Raw genomic sequence first — 22,009 nt, forward strand, 5'->3', positions numbered from 1 at the left:
CTACAGAAGGAGTTGAACGACTCCAGCATTCCTTCACAGCCACTGTCCTTCTCTTCCCTCCATGAATTTTCTTGCCTAACACTTAAGCATATTAAGATATTAAGCTAACTCAGCTTCCATCCTAAATTTTTTCTGCCTTCATTCATATTCCTGTAAAGATCTGTTTTTGAGTAGAATTTGCCAGACATGAATTAATTCTTTGTCCCATTCCAGAAAAAAAAAAAAAAAACAAAAAACCAACCAACCAAAAAAACCCACCTTTTGTACTTCTTTGTACTTTAGCCACATTAGGCAGTAACATATTTTGTCTTGCATAGCATGTACTGCCTCAGTGTCCAACCTTCCTAGGCAAACAGTAGCTCCATTAGAATGGATGATGAACGGAAGTCTTATTCTTCACACATAATGAAAAGGGAATGGTCTCAGAGACACTGTGATGAGTTTGAAGTATCACAAGAGGGTTGAGCAGATCTAACAGCTATCAGCAAAAGGTAAAGCCTGGCTGCTCTCCCCCTTTTTTTCCCTCCTCCTTCAGTTCAGCTCTCCTAATCTCATATCCCAGACTCTCCCTCAAAACCACTCTGGTCACCATCTGGATGAACTGATTCCGCTCATTAAATCAGAAAAAAACTAACCCAGCAGAAACAACTTAATTAATTTTTGCCAGTTTAAGGAGATGAATCAGTTCATCGCAGGATTTGACAAATGCCAGTGCCAAGCAAGGGAAGCATGGCCAAGAGAAGGGAAAGTAGTAGGACTGCCCCTTTTGGCAGCTGCATGCTATCAAATTGCTCTGGGAGCTAAAATTACTTCCTCAAGTTGGGCCTGTGGCAGAGGAGAAATCTAGGGTTTGGATCATTCATCATTTCTAGACCGCCTTTGCTCTCAGCCATAATGTCTGCAGACACTTAAAAGCTAAATAGAAGCACTACTCCAAACACAGTCACTCTCCTTTTTCACCCCTGCTGAAGTTCCTTGTAGCAAAGCATCATATAGTAATTCCACTAAAGTTGGTGCTTGAGAGCTTTTTAAGGCTAGAGTCAGCAGGAAGCCTGTTTTCATTTATATAGCTAGATTATGCTGGTCCAAAAAACAAGATCATGTTTTACGTCTTAGCTATACTGGTATCTTTGCAAGAAAGTAAATATCTCAACAGAACTACTACTAGCTTTGTATAAATACAGAAAATGCCTGTCATATGATTATGAGCAATTACTAGGGCAAGACAATAATTACCTGTCACTTAAAGCATCAGCGTCAATACATAACTAGCAAATTAAGTCAACAGCTAACATCTGATTGCTCTGGTTTTATTTTAAAGCTAACTTCATTTCCGATTAATCATATTTAGGTCCCTTAATAATAAATAAGGTTAAATAATAAAATCAACTAGCAACTGTTCACAAATATTAAGGTAGATTAAGCTAATCTCTAATGAAAGGAAGAATCCACAATGCACACTTTCCACTTCCAGGTGCCAGGCAATATTTATGTGGGAGGCTTGTTATGTGAGTGCTTTCTCTAGTCCTGCTTTAGTAAAGCAAAAGGGCTGCAACAGTAAGACTGACGGCAGTGCAAATAAAACTCAGCCCAAAAAAATAAGAGCCATTACTGGCTATATCCTCACAGGCTAATGCAAGGTTAGGAATTTTGGCAATCAGACTCTCAGGGAGATTGCACTTGTGTCTTCGTGTGACCCTCTTTAGATATGCCTAGGATGCAGTCACTGAGCCTCTCAGTTCACAGCTTTCTCTGCTAGAAATTACACAGCTTTATGTTGCTGTTGTTACCAAGTCTGTGCACACAAAAGCACATGGCAGAGGCAATATACGAGAAGGGGGAAGACGGAAAATGAGAAATGAAACCGAGTCCTGTTCTGTCTCACTGATTTATAGTGCACCAGCTCTCAAACTCTGTTTCTTTGTGATGAAGATTCTCCCTAAATAAATAGGAAATCAAGTTGAGGTTTTCATATAAAAAATTCATGTGAAAAATTGCAAAATACTATTTTTTGTAAAGCCCTTGAGATCATGAAATGTGTACTTCATATCTTTCTCATGTAATTTTATCAAACATCTTCAAATACCAGTAAGAACCTTCTGAAAGGCTACATGAAATAAAGATTTATTTTTTTGAGGCTCTTCTCAGGCAGTTTTATAAAATTGTGTTGTTCTCTGTCATTGAAATTGTGTCAATATAGCATAGTATAAAAGTCATTAGTGAGAAAAAAGTAATTATGGCATGGAAAAATAGATACATTTTTTACTGTTGAATAGGTATATAATCTATTTGGTTTAGTGGTTGCTAAATGACTTCAGTAATTTACAAAATTTAATTGTATCTGCTTTTTTCAGAAAGTCACTTTTCGATGAGGTGGCTCATAGCAGACACGCTTTTGGAGCTCTTAATATTTCATACACCAATGGAGACTAAAATAATAACTGTAAGCCTTAATTATGCCGACCATGAAGATTACTGATGAGAAATGTCTTTATTAGGAAAAATAACAAGATTGTGAGGTAGCCCCTTGTTTTGAAATTGAGTAAAAGTTCATGTGGAAATTGACATTATTTTTCACAATGGAAAAAAACCCAATCAAACACAAAATTCCAGACCTAAACTAAAACATAAGGATTTGTCTAGTTGAATACTATGCCTTAAAAGAAATTTAAAAAGAAAAGGTCAAACTTGGCTAAATATTATGGCTATGTTACATAAAGTGTGAGATAGGACAAAGTGTTGCAGGAACCAGTGTATTACTTTACCTGTTGGCTTGCTAAAATTGTAATCTGGAAGTTTCTGTTATACTAGATATGAGGAATGTGCCAACTGAGCTCAAACAATAATTAGACAACCATTAAATGATGGGGTTTGACCCCTAAGTGTAGCTGTTGTGGCAGCACTATTCTAACATTAAACTAGTGCTCCTTCTTAGTACTTATGTCACCCACTCTTAGCATTTTACTAAAAGCTCCAGATGGGCACAGAAGCTTTCAAGAGCAGATCAATTTACAGGAAAAAGATTAATTTTCTAGTATGTTCCTCAACAATGGCTATGACTACAATCTGAGTTCAACTCAGCCACCTAAACACAAGTTCTGTGCCGTTTGAGACAACAGGTCTCTGAGGCAGCCTTAACAGAGCAGGCTGGTATTAGGCAGGAGCCCAGAGTCCTTCAGGAATGGTATCGAAATCAAGTAGAAAGCCATCTTGAACACATTTGGCTAGCTGCTGCAGCCTACAGTGAACTGTATGTTGCTGAGGTGACACTAGCAAACTAAAGGCTAAGTCAGAATCACAAAGAAAATGATAAAAACACAGGAAAAGGGGATCAAAATAATCTGAAGAGAAAATGCAGTGGTTTAGCAATTTCCTGAAGTTTCCCAATTAGAGAGTTCTCATTGATGTAATCCAAGAAAAATAAACCATCTTTCCTGGCACAGATGATGGCCAAATATAGATCCAGGGATCCATCATCTCTTTTAGTCTTCCTGTAACACTTTGTCCTTCAAAGAACTTATTAATTCACATTCTCCACTGTTTTCTCTGCATCAATTTCAATAATCTTTAACTAAAAATAAGATGATCCCATAAAAGCTGTGGATATTATCATTAAAGATTGTAACACTGCAAACACTTTTAGCAAAGCTTATTGCTTGCCTTTGATTGCATAGTTCATGAGATTCAAGAGCCTGGTGGCAATTCATAAAAATTAATATAAGTGACTTTGCCTGTAGGCAAGCAATACTTTATAGAGCCTATAATAGTTTCAGCTGAAAGGTAACTGCTAGAGAGATTCTCACACCATCCTTGACATGCTCTTTGTTCTCATCTTGTAAATGGATGACAGTGATTCATTTTCTTATTTAGCCATATGTCTGAAAGCCTTGGAGATTCATACTTGTGCCTATGGAGAGAGCCACATTTGACACTTCCAATTCTGACACTGACAGTGCCTAGAGTGTTCAAGTGAGAGTGGATTTGAAGCTCTCTTTAGATGTGTTTCCCAAACCAAACACAAGTAAAAGATTTGGATGTTACTCTGGCACCTCTGAGCAGTGTATGATTTTTCTTGAGAGTGGCCCAGGCTCAGTTGCACATCTTGCTAAAGAAAGCAAATCAACTCAAGACATGCAGTGAGATTTAGCAGAATAAAACTTTTCATGCTTTTTAAATAGACCCTGCATGCCCTGATGCATTTGAAAACACATTCAATTATTGTCTTTTTATTGCTTCCAAAATAACACTCCCCAAGATATGCATTCTACTTGCTAACATAAGATTGTCCCCATTCATCATGAATTAAATTTTTCTACACTCCCCAAAGCAGAAACATGAAAGTTTAAGCCTCAGTCTCCAAATAATCAAATATCCTTCCAACAGTTCCTTCTCCCATCCCAAAGAAGTTAACATAGGCCCTCACAGTCTGCAGAGAAGCAGTGTCAGTGCAGAGAGGATGACAGGAAGGTTATATTCAAGTCACATTGTTATTCTCAGCCAACACCTTAAAGTTTATCCACATGGCTGGTGATATCACTCCACAATCATAGAATTTGCCTGAATTCTTTCATATTTTGCCTAAAGGAATGAAAAATTCCTGTGGAAAATTAATTTTTTCAACCAGTTCTGTGGGCAGCAAACCATGCTGTGCTATGAGAAGCTAGGAAGAAGCTTTGACATCTAGATGTTTCAGTCCTAGGGCTTCCTGAGAAGCAATAACAATAGATCTCAAGGGCTACTTGATATTGTGTGAAATAAGAACCTCTACTGAAACATGGTTCAGGTTTTGCTGGTGGTGGATTTTTGTAGTCTCCTAATGTAACAGTTTTACAGTCAAATATTAGTTATCACAATCTAAATTCATTGATTTTTGAGAGATGACATTATTTTCTTGCCTATTATCTTCCAGGGATTTTTAAGACAACTGCTCATCAAGGAGAGGCAGTGACTATATATCAGCATATTTCACTTGATGATCAGGAATTATAGAAATTTAGGAATGACTTCTCTATAAACTGCCAGTGACAATTCCAAAAGTACATAGGGGCAAGCTAAGCAGTGATAGCTTGTATAAACCATTATTATATCAGTTTTGGTTTATATGTTGTTAAATTATTAAGTGGTTTTAACTGAGCCCATGTTTGACAGAGATGTTATTTGTGCACTTTCTAAAAATCCATTAGTCCAGAACAGAAATGTAATTATTTTGCAGATGTCTGAATTTTATTAAGCCATCAACTCTGTGCTATTAAACAAGAGATTCAAGACTTCTTTGGGATCCCTTCGGAGCCAGGTCTCATTCAGAACATGAAAGGAAAGTTAGAAGGTTCATATGGTACCTTTAGAGCTAAATTCTGAAATATGAAATTGAAATAAATCCAATGGAGAATATAAGCAATATTCACCAATATTTTGTGAAAACAGACTTTTGAGTTTTGATTCAGATGGGAAGTACAGGATTGAAATTAGTTTATTAGTTCAAGTAAAGTTTAATATTAGGCAATTTAAATTACTGAGAATCAATTTTCAATAACCTCTAGTAAATATACTTAAAGAATTAATTCCACATGAGATTAAACAAAAAAAATCACAAAGCAACATAATAAGAAAGGTATTTTTCTATATGCTTGTCATCTTTTATCTTGCTGGCAACCTTGTGTTAGCCTGAGGCTTTGTTTATTGATCGTGGCTAACAGAAGGACAAACATGGAAAAGAATGAGAAGGCAAACTAAACTGTCTGCAGCTGAAGGTCAAATTCACGTCATCTGATCTCAGGATCACAAATTTCCCACTATCTCTAAAATGAAATAACACAGACATTTAGACTGAAATACTTGAAATTTATGAACTGATTCAGGAATTCTTCACGTAACCTCTTTTACTTATGAGAGCAAAAATAATGGCTGTGAAGTGAAATACATAAATAAATAAATAAATATGAGAAAAGCCATTTCTCCCCCAGGGTGGCTGGGGCAGCAGGACCAGCCCTGGCTGCAGGCCCGGCCCTGCCCTTCCACCTCAGGAAGCCCCAGCCCCTCATCACCCTCACACTTAGCTAAAATGCTATTTAAACCCTAATGGGCTTTTAGTTTCATTAGCATCCTATGGCAGTGACTGAACAGTGTCCATCCCCTCATTTAAAAGCAACCATACACTTGGAAAAGAAGATGACGAATGAGTAGCAGTCCAAAAAGAAGTCATAGCTCCTGATATTTTCTGTAGAACCATATTAGTTTCAGATGGTTGGTGCGAGTAAGAATCAACCAGTGAACTCAATCCAGTTCTGTACAGCAAAAAGTGAGGAAACTGTAAACACCAAATTTGACACAAAGGAAAAGTATAATCCAAAAACAACCTGGTACTGATCCACCCCAGAGATTGTAAAGAAAATCCATCTTAACAAAGAGATTTCAATAAATTAGTAAGAAGCTTCTATGTTACATACTCCTGCATAGGTCCTCAGGCTCACAATATATCATTTACAGAATATTTGTGGTTTTTATATTTGTGAAATGGGTTTTTTATGTCTGGAGGATCTCATTTTTCAATGACACCCCTATTTGGTTTAGGTATTTTCCCAGTGAAATTTGTAGAGGTTTTATAACTGGCATTTGCCTGATTTTGCACTGCATTTGTATCAGTGGTAAAGATTCGTCAGATTTCAGTACAGGCCAAAGCTGAGGTACGATGTAAATCCTATTTATCTGTAACCATTAAAGAGGATGAAACAGCATGCAGTGAACCATGCAGATGAAAGCTAATCTATATATTTTGTTCTAGTGTCCACACAAATACAAAGTACAGGACAGACCCTGCAATTTCTTCAGTGCATTTCAGAGAAAGGTAGGTGCCAGTCTTTCAGTTCACACTGAAACATCTTCAGCACTGCCTCATGGCTGCAGGGGTTGAGGCTTGACACATATTTAATTTCAGAGGTGTGAAATATTACCTTCAGTCAATGTGATGGTGTGATGGGCATTTTTCTCACAGAGTTTAGCCTTCAAATCCACAAATCTCAGCAGCAAGTACCAAATCTTTGACGTAAAATTGGGCCGCGTGTAAGACCTGCTGCTTTTAATTCTCTTTCAATCTTTGTTGAGCTGCTTTTCTTTAAATTGCTGCTACAGGTACTTAATTTCCCTCCCCAGCATTACCAGTCGTTGCGTTCTGTGTCTGGTGGTTTCTTACTTAATAGCTTGAATGGTGGAAGATAATAGCCACCCTGTGGCTGCTTGGAACTGCTTCCCCAAATGCATCATATAGCTTCTGAACAGGTCTCGTTGCTTTAAACTGCTCTGCTGTAGTCTTACAGAAAGCTGAAAGTCTTCCAAGCCAGGGTTAATGTGCCATGGCTGTGGAGTGTGCAGAGGGCAGGTAGTAATAGATCAGCATGGGCATAGTTGTAGACTGAAGTACTTTGGACTCCTGTCTTCAGAGTACTGTCTAAAGCAGGTTTCAGTAATAGGAGAACCCAGACTGTGGGGTAAAGAGAATAAAGGGCTGTAGCACTCTGGAAGTGCATTTGGGTGTACTTCTGTATCCAAAGGCCATAAATGCCTTTGCTAAGTGCCTCGCTGATCCTGAAAGCACAAAGTTTTCTGGTGCCATTCACTTAAAGGATCCCGAGCTTTCATTCCACTTCAGCACACTCTGAACCTGGTTCAGGTCCTCACAAAGTCTAGTCATTGCTGCTTTCTTTTTAAAATACATTCATGGGATTTATAACAGTCTTATTGCCAATGCATTCAATAGAGAAAAGGAAGCCTTGTATTTTAGATCCTTGTTAGCCTAAGGATTTCCAAACCTTCAGATCTGCATTCCTGGAGGTGTGTTACTTTTAGCTCTTCTGATGCTTTGGGGATTTCTTTCTTTGTTCCATTGGTGAAATTCAACAAGGGCAAGTGTAGAGTCTTGCATCTGGGGAAGAACAACCCCATGTACCAGTACAGGTTGGGGACTGACCTGCTGGAAAGTAGCGAAGGGGAAAGGGACCTGGGGGACCTGGTGGACAGGAGGATGACTATGAGCCAGCAATGTGCCCTTGTGGCCAAGAAGGCAAATGGCATCCTGTGGTGCATTAGAAAGGGTGTGGTTAGTAGGTCAAGAGAGGTTCTCCTCCCCCTCTATTCTGCCTTGGTTAGGCCGCATCTGGAATATTGCATCCAGTTCTGGGCCCCTCAGTTCAAGAAGGACAGGGAACTGCTTGAAAGAGTCCAGCACAGAGCCACAAAGATGATTAAGGGAGTGGAGCATCTCCCTTATGAGGAGAGGCTGAAGGAGCTGGGTCTCTTCAGCTTGGAGGAGACTGAGGGGTGACCTCATCAGTGTTTACAAATGTGTAACAGGTGTGTCAGGAGGGTGGAGCTAGGCTTTTTTCAGTGATATCCAGTGATAGGACAAGGGGCAATGGGTGTAAACTGTAGCATAGAAGGTTCCACGTTAACATCAGGAAGAACTTCTTTACTGTGAGAGTGACAGAGCACTGGAACAGGTTGCCCAGGGGGGTTGTGGAGTCTCCCACATTGGAGATATTCAAGGCCCGCCTGGACAAGTTCCTGTGTGACGTACTCTAGGTTACCCTGCTCTTGCAGGGGGGTTGGACTAGATGATCTCTTGAGGTCCCTTCCAACACTTGGAATTCTGTGATTCTGTGATTCTGTGATTACTCAAAAATAATTTTTCTCCCCTTCCAATAAAAGAGATCATAGTTACCTTGTGCTTTGCTCAGCCAGTCTTTCAAGAACTACCGCAATCACAAGCATGCTTAAAAATGAAGCCTGAGCTTGATGAAGAATTTCAGAAGCCAAAAGCGGCTTTTCAGTAGAATCCCATTTTGTTGTTCAAACCCTCAGACTGTGCGGCTGAGCATGCAGGTGGTTTTCACGAGAAAATTATTCTAGTGCAGCATCTGCCCTGCTTCAAATAGAGAAAGGCAGTGTAGATTACAGAAAAAAAAATGCCTTTGGGAACTAAATCCAGACTCACAGTATTACCACTCAAGAGTGCCTACACTCATGGTAGAATCAGGCTCCCTGTGTTAGTTCTTTATTTGGCCCCAAGACTTACGTCCCTGGCTCCCAAGCTGAGCTCCATGAGGAGCTGTAGGAAGCATACCCACATCTGTGGGAAGGCCCACAGCAACATCCCATAGCTGTCATGAGAGCATTTTCTCAGAATTGGGAGAGTAGACTGGGGAAAGTTTAAAGTGATAGTGAGTGCTTTATTCACTAATGTTTAGTTCAAATCCACATGTAGTACCTCTTCTTCCACGAGTAGGTGTCTGTCTGCCTAAACCTGAATTATGGTGAAAATATAGCCTGGAAATACATGTTCATGCTCCTAAAGCAAGCTTGGAAAAGGTTTGAAGAACTAAAGCAAGATACCCAGAGGATTTCCAGGATAAGCAGGTAAGTGCCTACAGGACTAGGCAGTACTTGAAAGGTTGGGTTGCTGTCTAGGAGAAATGCACACAGCTTTGATTTAGACATCTATGTCTCAAATTGTTTGTGTTTTTGATAGCCAAGTTCCTACCCACAGGAATGAAAAAACATATTTGACACCTGCTGATGTGAAAAAGTTTTTCAATACACACTTCCTACAGTAGATTCAAACTAAATTATTTCCTGTATATGTAGCTAAGCCTGGGATCATAAATAATATATAGGTAAATGATAAATAAATGCAATGCAGATCCTTAATGGTTCTTGAACTTCTGTGCCTAAAGGACTATAAAGTCAAAATGAGTTACAGGTATCAGTAAATGAGGAGCCAGCAGACTCACAAGACCTGGGCTTGTCCTGGCATGCTGCATAGGTCAACCCTTCTAACTCCAGAGAAATTTCTGTCTGTGCTTATAGATTTACACTGGATCTCTAATCTAAACTGCATTTTTAAGACTTCCCAAAGCACCCTATAAATTGTTTCATATTTTATAATCTGCCTAAATCTTTCAAACTGATATTTGAATGTAATGCATTTATCCTCTGAGTAAAGATACAGTACCTCTGAAAATAGCAATTTATACTTAGAGGCAAATACCTGGACATAGTGAGGAGGGAAGGAAGAAATAGCTATTAGAACTAAACCTGTCTTGTCTCCAGAAATCTTTGTAGGAAATATTAAAGCTATTATTTCCAGTCTTCAAGATTAAGACTCCATCTGACAAGAACATGGAATTTTCGTTAATGTTAATGGAACGTATAAGAATGCATCAAGTGAGAAATAGCCAGTGAGTAATGAAAGCTGTATCAGAGTAAAAACACATAGCATCACACAGAGATGGCTTAGAAAAGACAATATTTAAATATGGATCTTCCATCTTCCCAAAATTACAATGTCCTAACTGATCATATGAAATGCTAGGAACACTATTTATCTGTAAAGGTGCAAAAGGTCCACATAGCCGAAGAACTCATAAATTGTTTAGCCTGTCCCTTAACACCCATGTTTCCAAATGTCCCCCAGAAGAAAAAAAACCTCTTACCTTGTGTGTATATGTTGCACTGTTTCTTTAACAAGAAAGCCTCTATGATATATTTATCTCCTTCCAAATAAGAAAATTCATTCTATATAAGAATTATTTTTTAATAAATATCTTTTAATTTTCTTAGTGTGCTCTCTCTCTCTCTAGTTTCCATATACATACAGTGGATTTTTAGCTGTCTGAAAAGCTGAATGGCCAAATGCTCAACACAAGCAAGCTTCTTTTGAGCTCAGTGTCTTAAGTAGTAAATAACCCCAATTTTTGAGGCTGTATAGATTCTTTCTGAAATATTAGTAATTCAAGGGCCTCAATATTCCTTTGCATGCTTTCAAAGGGAAGTCAAATGACAAATTACATAAAAAAGGAGCTATTCCATATTCTGGTTGCTCTTTGTAGCAGCAAAAATAAGTACATTTACCAACTCTGTATTTTTGTTTGTAAATTAATTCTGAAGTCAACCATATTCCCAAATGGGAAGAATGTAACTAAAACGAATCATTTTCTTGTGAATTAGGCATAATTCATAGAAATGGTCTCTTTCTGTTTCTTGTTCCAACTTTTCTGAAATTCTCTTGTGTTTATTAATGTCACCTCTTTAGGCTGCAAATCATAATACAATACTGAGTAGCCTGGAAGGAAGTGATGTTTTTCAGAGGAAGGTGAATAAATAACTGTAAAAACTGAGTCTTTATGCCTTAGTCAGGTAAGGCTTTCCTAACCTGGTGTTTCAAAACTCACTGGACCCCTAGAGTTAACAACCTACCTGCGTAATGAGATACGTGCGGACTGGTGTAATTCAGGTAACTTCATTTTCCCTGTTTCCTACATTAAACTTTTCAGAGTTGTTCATTCCATGAACAGGCTGTGAATTAAGCCCACAGTATGTTTGACAGAGATAATAATCTAATTGCCCCTTGCCCCTTTCCCTCCTGTCTGCTCCTTCCCACCCTGTGCCTGGGACAGGCTTTAAAAAGAACCTTGAAAAACATATCAGATAAAAACTAAACACAAAACGGAGTAGATTTGTCCCTGGTCTGACTGACAGAGCAGGCATACAAACACTGGTGCTGGTGCTGCGGGCAGGCACTGCAAGGCAAGAGGAACAGCAGAAGGGAGCCCAGAAGGCCTCTTGCAACCAACTATTTGCTCTGTAAAAAGGGGCCTGATTCCCCATTTCACAGGTGCTCATCCAGCCTTTCATAAATTGGCAATTGACACTAAAAAGGAAAAAGTGTTTGTAGATGTTTAAATGATCTTTTAGTAGGTAACACGCAGATGGACTCTGCCTGCCACTCGCAATGAGGGTGAATATGCTAGCGATGGCTGAGAACAGCTGCCTGGAAAGCTTTGTAGTTTTCCACTCCTTCCCTGCTCTACAGCACCACAGGCTGCATGGTCGCCTGTACATTAACACAGCAATTAGCTGGAGAACAGCAGCTGGCTAACATCAGTTATTCTGGAACACTAATAGTTTGATTGGGTAAATGATTGGCAGTATTCACAATAAGCTGGAATTTCCTTTATTTTTTTTTTTTTTTTTGCATCTAAGCCACAAATGCTGCCTTGGATAACACAAGCTGAAAATCACTTATTTTGGCAAGTCAGGGCTCTGACCCGCTTTGCAGAAGTAATGTTGAGTATTTTCCCCAGATGTCAGCCATATAGTCTGGACATTTCCTTCTTGTTTTTTGCACTATGCTTGGTGACTTCACTTTGCACACCATTATACCAATCAGTGTTCTATTTTCAAGCCTGGGTTTTCAAGAGTAGACAAAAATTTTACTCAATTGTTTTATAGTACAGGTAATAATAATTAAAAATAATGTCTAAGTAGCTCCATGGAATGTCTGTTCTGATGCTAGGGTTCAAAAATTGTGTGATCTGTTATTATTGTGTGGACACATGCTATGTTATGCGAAGGTTTTAAGGCCATATGGGTGATACTGGAGCTCGTGATTCATATAATTTGAATCACTGAAGCTACATAAATACAAGGTAATATTTAGGGATTTCTGAAAATCCCTCAAATTTTTGTGTCCTCTTATGGCCATGAGAGCATAAGTCACCTCAAATACCATCAGACACAGGACACATAAGGCAGTAGGTGAGCTATGGCAGTGCAAATAAAAAGCCTCATGTTATTGAAAACACTTTTCTTATATTCTGCAAAAATTGTAAACCCAAGCATAAATAACTGCTTTACACATCTGACAGTCCTAATGCACTCTCATTGTTGAGTGGCATCCTTCTGAGCCATGAAATGAACTTTAAGTTAAGCAAGAGTTGTTGGTTCTGCAATTGTAGTGGAGACAAGCACTTCCAAAATGTATCTTATGTGTTTTAAATTCCTAAATTAGGATGAGATTAATCTCCCCACCGAAACACCTTTTTATCATCAGGGACTATGGAGGAGCCTGGCCAGGTGGCTTAGACTAGACCCCTCAGGTTCAGAAAACTCTGTTTAGGTGGAACAGATCTCACCCTTTAAACTGGTTTTCAGACAACTTTTTATTTAGGGAAATATATTTTTTTATTGTTTTTCAATAGAATCATAGAATAATTTAGATTGGCAGAGACCTCCAGAGTTGATCTAGCACAAATCCCTGCTGAAGGCAGCTCCAATCAGGTCAGGTTGCTCAAGGTTGTGTCCAACTAATCTTGAAAAACTCCAGGGGTGGAGATCCCACAGCCTCTCTGGGACTCTTCCACTACTTGACTACTCTCATGGTAAAAAAGAGAATCCTAATATGTAATTGGCATTTTCTGTGTTCCAACTTGTGTCCATTGCCTTCTATCCTGCCACTGTACACCTCCAAAAGTGGTGCTCCACCTTCTCTGTATATTCCATTCAGCTAAAAACAGCAATGACATCTTTAGCTTTTCCAGGCTGAACAAACCCAGATCACTCAGCCTCTCCTCTTATATCTTGTGCTTCAGCTCCCTAACCATCTTGGTTATCTTTCTTTGAGTTGGAACTGTATGTTCATGTCTATCATGTCATGGGGAGCCCAAAACTGGACACATAGCTCCAAATGTTTCTCACAGATGCAGAATAAAGATGCCCAAAACTGGACACATAGCTCCAAATGTTTCTCACAGATGCAGAATAAAGATGCCCAAAACTGGGCACATAGCTCCAAATGTTTCTCACAGATGCAGAATAAAGATGCCCAAAACTGGACACATAGCTCCAAATGTTTCTCACAGATGCAGAATAAAAGAGAAAGATCACTAGAACTGCTGGCTGCAATCTTACTAATACAGGCTTCAAGCTTGCTAGTACACTTTTGCTGACAATGATATGACAGGCAATCTAGAGTTCTACAAAGTTACATGGGAGATACTTTAGTCAAGAGATGATCATAAAGGTCTTGGTATCTACGATATATCTCTAGAAGGTTGTGTGGAGGCTGATAAGAGGGTATTTCCTGGAAACAAAGTGAAAATCAAGGAGATAAAAAGAGCAAATAAATAATAAGCAAAGAAACAAAACTGTTTATCTGCCGCTAGTTTTATTTTTTTGGCACAGCAGTCTGCTATATAAGCAAAGCTGAGGAGCATGATTAGCTGTGGTACAGCACAGAAAAAAGCAGCAGTTGTGGGGGAGGCATAGGTTTTCTTTAACACTTTTCTATTGGAAAAAAATATCAGACAACTACACCCTAAGGAAAATAAGTCTAGAAAATAATACTGTTATGGCCTGAGCTTGTTAATTCAGGGTCCATTGCTCCCCTGGGATTCCTATAAATGGATTAGTTCCTCAATGGAAGAAACAATTTACTTCATGTCCTAGCAGTTTCTCAAATGCAGAGGAAATCAGGAAATGTACATACCTACAGAGAAGCAAGGAGAAAAAAAGTAGGGCACTATGTCAATATATTAAAAACAGAACATTTGCCACTGACAAAATTTAAATTAACATCTACAGAGAACAAAGTAAAGAGAAGAAGGAGTTGATTCATTTGCTGTCCCCCACTGAAGTAAAATTCATTATGGAGATTGGTCTCACCTTAGTTTAGGTTGACTGACTGCATCTAATGTTAAACTGAAAGTGCTGACATGTTAATGCCTGATGTCTTTTATATGCAGAAATTATGGTGGACATACCCTACATTAAGAAGCCAGAATCTATGGAATGTGTCTTTGTACTGAGTGGCTTAACCATGTGTCCATTAGAGGAAGAATCAAGCCATCTCCTCCAGTAATAAAAGAGCTACCATCTTCACCACGGCACACAGATCCACAGAAATGTTGCTGGGGAGAAGCAAGAATGGGAGGGCAAGTGTATTCTTTCTAGCTCCACAACATCATGGGAAAGATTTCATGCCTCTGCAAATGACTCACTGAAAGAGAACAAAGATAAAGATAGATGTCCAGACTGATAATTTAAAAATGCATAGGTCAAGACTACAAACTTCAGGGTTTAACTGGCTTGTATGTTCAAAAGTTATGATTGACAAGGTCAAGCCAAAGGTTGACAGCAAGCATATTATCTCATCTTCAAGAGTGAAAAGCATTGAATTTTGAAGGAAAGGCTACAAGCAGTAGGATAAATATAAAATAATAATTTCTTTCATATGACTTCCCAGCTAGGGTGACCTCACTGAAGGCTATAACTCATGGATAAAACAATGCATCTAAAACTGGAAGTTCTCCAGGGTTTAGACTATTTCCCTAATCAGTCTGGGAAGGAGAGAACCTACAGTGAAAGCACTCACATATTTATGATGAAACAAATATTTCCAGAAAACAGCAATCCAGAGCTCTAAATGTTCTCTATTTTATCCACACTACAGAAAATATGAAGGGAAATGGTAAACCCAAATAAAGAAATATTTCCATTTTGTACGCATGAACTTCAATAACCCACCTGAAAAAGAGAGAAGATTCAAGATCCCACATATAATCTCCCCCTGCAATGCCAAAACTAAAAGTTCTTTGCCAAGGAAGATAAAAATCTCTTTGCCTCAGTGTTGATTAAAAGGAATATATAGAGAACAGTGATTATAAAGAAAATCATTTAGAGACACTATTTAGTTCTCTCTGCTGAGCAGTGTATTGCTCACACACTAGAGAGCAGTTTACCTTCTTTGAGTGATATGTCAAGTCACACTCTTCCTTCACTGGAACTCATAAAAAAATCCTTTCCATAAAGCATTTTATACTTAGAGGGGAAGGAGTAGCCACTTGATTATAATATAAAATCAAATCAGCTATATCTTACCATCTTAGTATTTTTCACCTGCAAACCTGTTTGTTTGTGAAGAAATTGAATCACTCAGTGGGGCCTAAGGTATTGCTTACTCTCACAAACTTAATACTGAAAAGGTAATTTGATCTGTAGAAAGTTCTTCTTCATAGTAATTTAAAATTTAGTTCACGTGATATTAGAGAAAAGTAGAATTGCATTTACAGAATTACAGTATTTCCAAGTTGGTTTTACTTGTTCTTAGTTTTGTGTCATAAGAATATTATTCCGCTCCAAAAAGGATACACTGTTTTGATCACTTGTGAATTTATTTAACATTACCATTTCATATTGCATTATATTTAAACAATTTAAACACCATATGAAATATGGGTAATCTAATGTAATGTTGATGGGTCCTAGCCCATATAACACTGGACTCAATGCACCCTTGATTCCTTATAATTTTTGCAGTATTAGGTGTCTATTTGTAAGAACTGATGCCAGAGTTGTCCATCAGAGGAAGGAGGGAAATAGGATCAGATGACTCAAATTTGATGGGATGCAAACCATAGGATGCCAACTGACTGATCAATTTCTTTCCAGGGACTCATGATGACCTTGTAATTTCCATTACTAGAAAGTCACTGGTTATTTTGAAACATTTAACTTTTCATTTAAATTTCATTTTAGCCTTTATCTTTTCCTCATTACTACTGTAACTCCCTTCCCCAGTGTAAATTTTCATTGTGCTCTGAAGTAGATAAGGGTTTATATCCTTTTCTAACCCTCTATTATTTGTGAGATGTGAAGAAAGGCTAGGTAAAACAGGTCTGTCTAATACGGCAGACTCAATGTTTAATGAATGATCAGTATTTGCCAAGATTTAAGTCATTAAACCTAGATTTGTCCTTTCAGCACAAAGTCTCTGACATACCTGTGGAGGTCACTAATGTGAGACCCTGCTGTATCAAATCAGAGGCAAGAGATTACTGTGACAGCAGATTTATCTTGTTCTTAATATGTAACCGAAATTTTACATCCTTCTGTTGTTCTGTGTGAGTCTGATCAACAATGTAGACTCTAAAGGACTTGTCTGACAGCTAGGGTTGCTAAAAAATGTAATCCTGATGAATTCAGTCTGCTATTCTAAAGATGTTCTCTGTAGCCAGCTCTACTCAGTCCTAGTTTAAAGCAATCACTTCAGTAAGTCAGTCAGTTTCTTTACACAATAACCCATTGGACTTATCTCAGATTTTGAGTTCTATTACTATGTTTTGTGTAAATAGCTGTTTCTGGTTTAAATTATCTGTCCTTAACTTTAATATTTCACATGACTCCTCCCTCCAAATTATTATGGATCTTATTATTATATCCAACTCCTGCTACATTGTGCTAATATTAATGAAGTTTTTCTGCTCCTGCCAAAAATCCCCTTCCCTCTATGCAACATGAAACTTGCTTCTCCCACTGACTCTTCCTCAATTATTTCACTGAAAGTTTTAATTCTTGGCCACTATTAGAGAAGCAATAAAAATCTCATTAAATCCCCCAACCTGCCTGAAAATGCATGTGCTACACAGGGATGTAATCCTACTGCCCTCATGCCTCATTTTCCATTCTTCACCAGATTCTTTCTCACTGCTATTTCACACCTAAAAAGATGCTGCAAGTGTTTAGGAATGGAAACTTTGTTCCTTATCCATTCTTTGCAAACAGTAATTATAATAAATAATAAGGTACGTGTGGAACAAGTCTGCCTAGAATTCTCTATTCCTGGAAACAACCTCTGGCCTTTCATCCGAGTTTGTATTTGCAAGATGCAACTGGTAAGTCTCTGAATGTTGCACTGTTTCTCCATAGAAGATGCATCTCTGGCTCTTTGGAGCATACACACCCTATTAGTCTTATGATCATGCTCTCTGCTGTCACATTCATTCCCTTCTATCTACCAGTAAGACTTTAGAATAGGAAGGGATTTTCAGAATGGTCATGTGGAGTACAGTAGACATACATAAAGGCCATCCAGTTATGTGCCTGATCCTCATTAGAAGAACAGCAGACAGTATATGACGTCTCAGAAGCCTGTGTAATCCCAGAGCAGTATTTCTCCCAAAGGTGCTGAATTCCTCCTTCTCTGTCAGTGCACTCAGAATTTTCCCCCTTCAGCTAATCCAGAAGCTGTTCCTATTCAGAAGAACATTACGGAGTTTAAGCAGGTTTTCCATACTTGCCTTTTTGAGTGAAAGTCAATGCATGTGTCCTGACACTCCTAGTCCCCTCAGCAGTCTGCTACAGCTGAAAAGAATTTTTGCCTTGCATGTCTGCAGATCTCACACCTGAGCAGCAAATTCAGTGCTAGGCTCATAGCCCAATTTCCCAATTAGGTCAGCTTTCAAGTGCTTCAGTGTGCTTAAAGTACTGCTGCCCAGCATGGTAAGTCAGGACTAACCTATCATTTCTGTGTAGATATGCCTAGTGTTTTAGGCTTTTTTAACAGCCTATTTGGAGACTGGCTTATTTTCAGGATTTCTCGCATTAAATATTGGTAAACTCACTGATGGGAACCCAGAGCACCATGACTACATTAGGAGAAAATTGGAGCATGGCCAGACATCCCTGTTGCTTTTCTTCCACTTAAAAACCTTTGCCCACTTCTGGAGAAGGTCTTAATGACATTTAGGAAAAAAACCCAAGACACAGCAGGAAAGTAAAAACCAGAAAGTGGCACTGAAATAAATTCTGATTTATATTTTCTCTGTGACATGGGGGGATTTGTATTTCCTTCATGAGACAAAGGAGAAGAAATAGTAGTGTATTGCATGAAGTTTATATAAGCGCTCTCATAGCTGTGGACCTGACCCTGGGGTTTTTGTGAGTCAAAATGCTCATATACATATAGCAGTGACCAGGGGAACCTCAGGCTGAATTTCAGGTTCATGTGGAATGCATGAAGCAACAGAAATATCGCTTAGCCAGCCTTAACCTAATCATTTTCTAGCGAATGACAAAAGGTTTTCAGAGGAAATGCAGCATATATTGAGCTATAATTAGTTCCCCAATGGTTGGGCATTTTCTTAAGAGAATTGCTGCAATCTATCATGCAATAAAGTATAGAGCATAATCTAATCCCAGATTATTCTTTAATTTACACAGTTCTCAGTATCAGGGCAAAGAATTTGAACATCTGGTAGCAGAGACACCTACCAATGAATTTGGAGTTGTATTTTAACTCATGCAGCTGTCCTAGCTAACCAGATTAAAAGCTTTTGCTACTCTTGATGTCTGCAACATATGCGTAACAGTCTGTGGGAAAAAATTAAGTCTCACATCATTTGTAAACTCTTTTTGTGAAGGAAACTCTTCCTCTCACAAAATATGTATTCACTTAGGCTAAAAATACATCTTTGTAAGTCATGTTCACATGACCTATGTACTAAGAATGTGCCTACGACATCAAAATAGTAAATGTACTAGAAGGACTGACAAAACAGTGATACCTGACTCTGCATTGACAAAAGCGTTTTGTTCCCCAGTGGTCTTTTCTAGTATTTTTCCCAAGGAATCGAAGCATTATATATTTCTTTCTGTTCCTTGGAAATGTTGTGTATTTCAACTTGATACAGGTTATGTGTTTTCTTCTGTCCTACTAGAAGTTAATGACCTTGCATACTGTGTGTGTCGGCAAATAATTTGGAGCATAGATATAGTATAATTAATGCATATTAGGCCCTTGCACTGGTTTTATACATGAGAACAAGATGACAGAGTAATCAAGAGAATGTTTCTTCTTCCCCAGGCAGTGAAAGAATGCATAACATGATCTTGAATATACTAACCAGAGCATAATGAGGTGTTGTGTCTGTCACTATGATCTGGGACCTCTTGGTAGAAGTAAATAGTACAGAATGGGTTTTATCCCACCTATTGCCTAGTGCAATGATTCTTCAGGGACGGATGGTTGGACACCTGGGAGACTCTGATACACTTATAAAACTGCTCTAATTTTGTCTTTCTAAATTCTGAACAAGTCAAATGACAAAACAATATTAGAAATCTGGCATTTGAGCTTTCATCTCCCTACCAATATGGGGCTGCTTCTAACTCCGGGGTATTTCATAGAATCATAGAATAGTTAAGGTTGGAAAGGACCTTAAGATCATCAAGGTCCAGCCTCCTTGCCATGGGCAGGGACACCTCACACCAAACCATGTCACCCAAGGCTCTGTCCAACCTGGCCTTGAACATCACCAGGGATGGAGCATTCACAACTTCCTTGGGCAACCCATTCCAGTGCCTCACTACCCTCACAATGAAGAACTTCCTCCTTATATCCAATCTAAACTTCCCCTGTTTAAGTCTGAACCCATTACCCCTTGTCCTATCACTACAGTCCCTGATGAAGAGTCCATCCACAGCACCCCTATTGGCCCCCTTCAGATATTGGAAGGCTGCTATGAGGTCTCCACGTAGCCTTCTCTTCCCCAGGCTGAACAGCCCCAACTTTCTCAGCCTGTCTTCATACAGGAGGTGCTCCAGTCCCCTGACCATCCTTGTGGCCCTCCTCTGGACTTGTTCCAACAGTTCCATGTCCTTTTTATGTTGAGGACACCAGAACTGCACACAATACTCCAGGTGAGGTCTCACGAGAGCAGAGGGGCAGGATCACCTCCTTCGACCTGCTGGTCACGCTCCTTTTGATGCAGCCCAGGATACGATTGGCTTTCTGGGCTGCAAGCGCACACTGCCGGCTCATGTTCATTTTCTCATCGACCAACACCCCCAAGTCCTTCTCCACAGGGCTGCTCTGAATCTCTTCTTTGCCCATCCTGTAGCTGTGTCTGGGATTGCTCTGACTCAGGTGTAGGACCTTGCACTTGTCATGGTTAAACTTCATGAGGTTGGCATCAGCCCACCTCACAAGCGTGTCAAGGTCCCTCTGGATGGCATTCCTTCCCTCCAGCTTATCAACCGAAACACAGGTTGGTGCCATCGGCAAACTTGCTGAGGGCACACTCAATCCCACTGTCCATGTCACCGACAAAGATGTTGAACAAGACTGGTCCCAACACTGATCCCTGAGGGACAGGTCTCCACCCGAACATTGAGCCAACTCTTTGTGCCATCCATCCAGTTCTTTATCCACCAAGTGGTCCATCTGTCAAATTGACGTCTCTCCAGTTTAGAGATAAGGATGTCATGCAGGGAATATTTTGGCCATCCTACTTAAATGAGACACCTTATTGGGCTGTAGACATTTGATTAATGTCCTCGTTGCGCTATTTGTATTTTAATTGATTCCTCTTTATAGAGTTGGCAGCCTCCAAAAGTTGTCTGGTAGTGAGACACTAGAACAGATTGCCCAGAGAAGATGTGGATGCTCCATCTTCCCCAACCCAGGCTGGAAGGTACTTTGAGCAACCTGGTCTAATGCATGGTGTCCCTGTCTGTGGCAGGGGAGTTGGAACTGGATGATCTTTAAGGTCCCTTCCAACCCAAACCATTCTATGATTCTATGGTCCTGAGCTACCTTATTACTGATATACTATTTGTGCTGCAGAATGCATTAGCAGTTCCAAATAATTAATCAGAATCCTAGAGCTGTAGGAATTATATAGACCTATAAAGGTAAAAATGGGTCCTCAAATTTTTATTCTAAATCTAGGCAAGCCGTAAGTAGTAATATGCACAGTTACAGGCACTGTCAGGCAAAATACATGATTGATAGTGTTTTCAAAAAATCTTAGAAAGTCAGTCAGACACCCTATCAGAATGCAGACACTACAATTCTAAGATATGCCTCACTGATATGGGTTTATGTTATTCAGACCTTACATTGATTTCCAGGCAAGAAGGGGTTTTCAGTAATCAAGCTTTATATCTGAAATCCTAAATGCCTGGACTTGGGACTAGGATAGTAGTAGCCTTGTTTAATAAATGTCTTTTTTTGTGTTTATGGCAGTGTAATTACATATTAAAAAATGGAAAATTACTTTTATGGACTACCATTGCTGTGTTAAACATCCTTTAAAATCACTATGAATTTGTGTGTAGTACGTGCCATTCTGAACTCCACAATAGTTATGTTTCTGGGAAGAGGATTTTAATATCAACAAACAGGGAAACTGTCACAAAGGCAAGACTCATGCAGCACGTAGCCTTATTTCAGGAAACTTAGTAACGTGAGAGTTGCTGTATATAGCTGGGTTGCTATTTGGGTACTGAGCTAAGGACAGTGTGTTTAATTAACAAAACCAATACTAATTTCCTGTTTCTTATTTACTAACAGGCAAGCTAGAGCAAAATGCAACCTCCAAGCATCCTGAAGAAAACATCC

General features: G+C 39.1%; 1 long non-coding RNA gene across 1 annotated transcript; it reads left to right on the forward strand.

Moving 5' to 3' along the window:
* The first annotated feature begins 6,758 nt into the window (after positions 1–6,758).
* On the forward strand, positions 6,759–15,390 carry LOC133223681 (uncharacterized). The gene is made up of 3 exons (XR_009728652.1): positions 6,759–6,844; positions 11,084–11,187; positions 14,574–15,390. It is a non-coding gene; the product is annotated as an uncharacterized LOC133223681 (long non-coding RNA).
* The last annotated feature ends 6,619 nt before the right edge of the window (positions 15,391–22,009 follow it).

This window comes from Neopsephotus bourkii, unplaced genomic scaffold (genome assembly GCF_033783945.1).
Source record: "Neopsephotus bourkii isolate Nb327-2 ecotype Australia unplaced genomic scaffold, CSIRO-AGI_Nbou_v1 NB_1638, whole genome shotgun sequence".
In the NCBI taxonomy this organism is placed as follows: Eukaryota; Metazoa; Chordata; class Aves; order Psittaciformes; family Psittacidae; genus Neopsephotus; species Neopsephotus bourkii.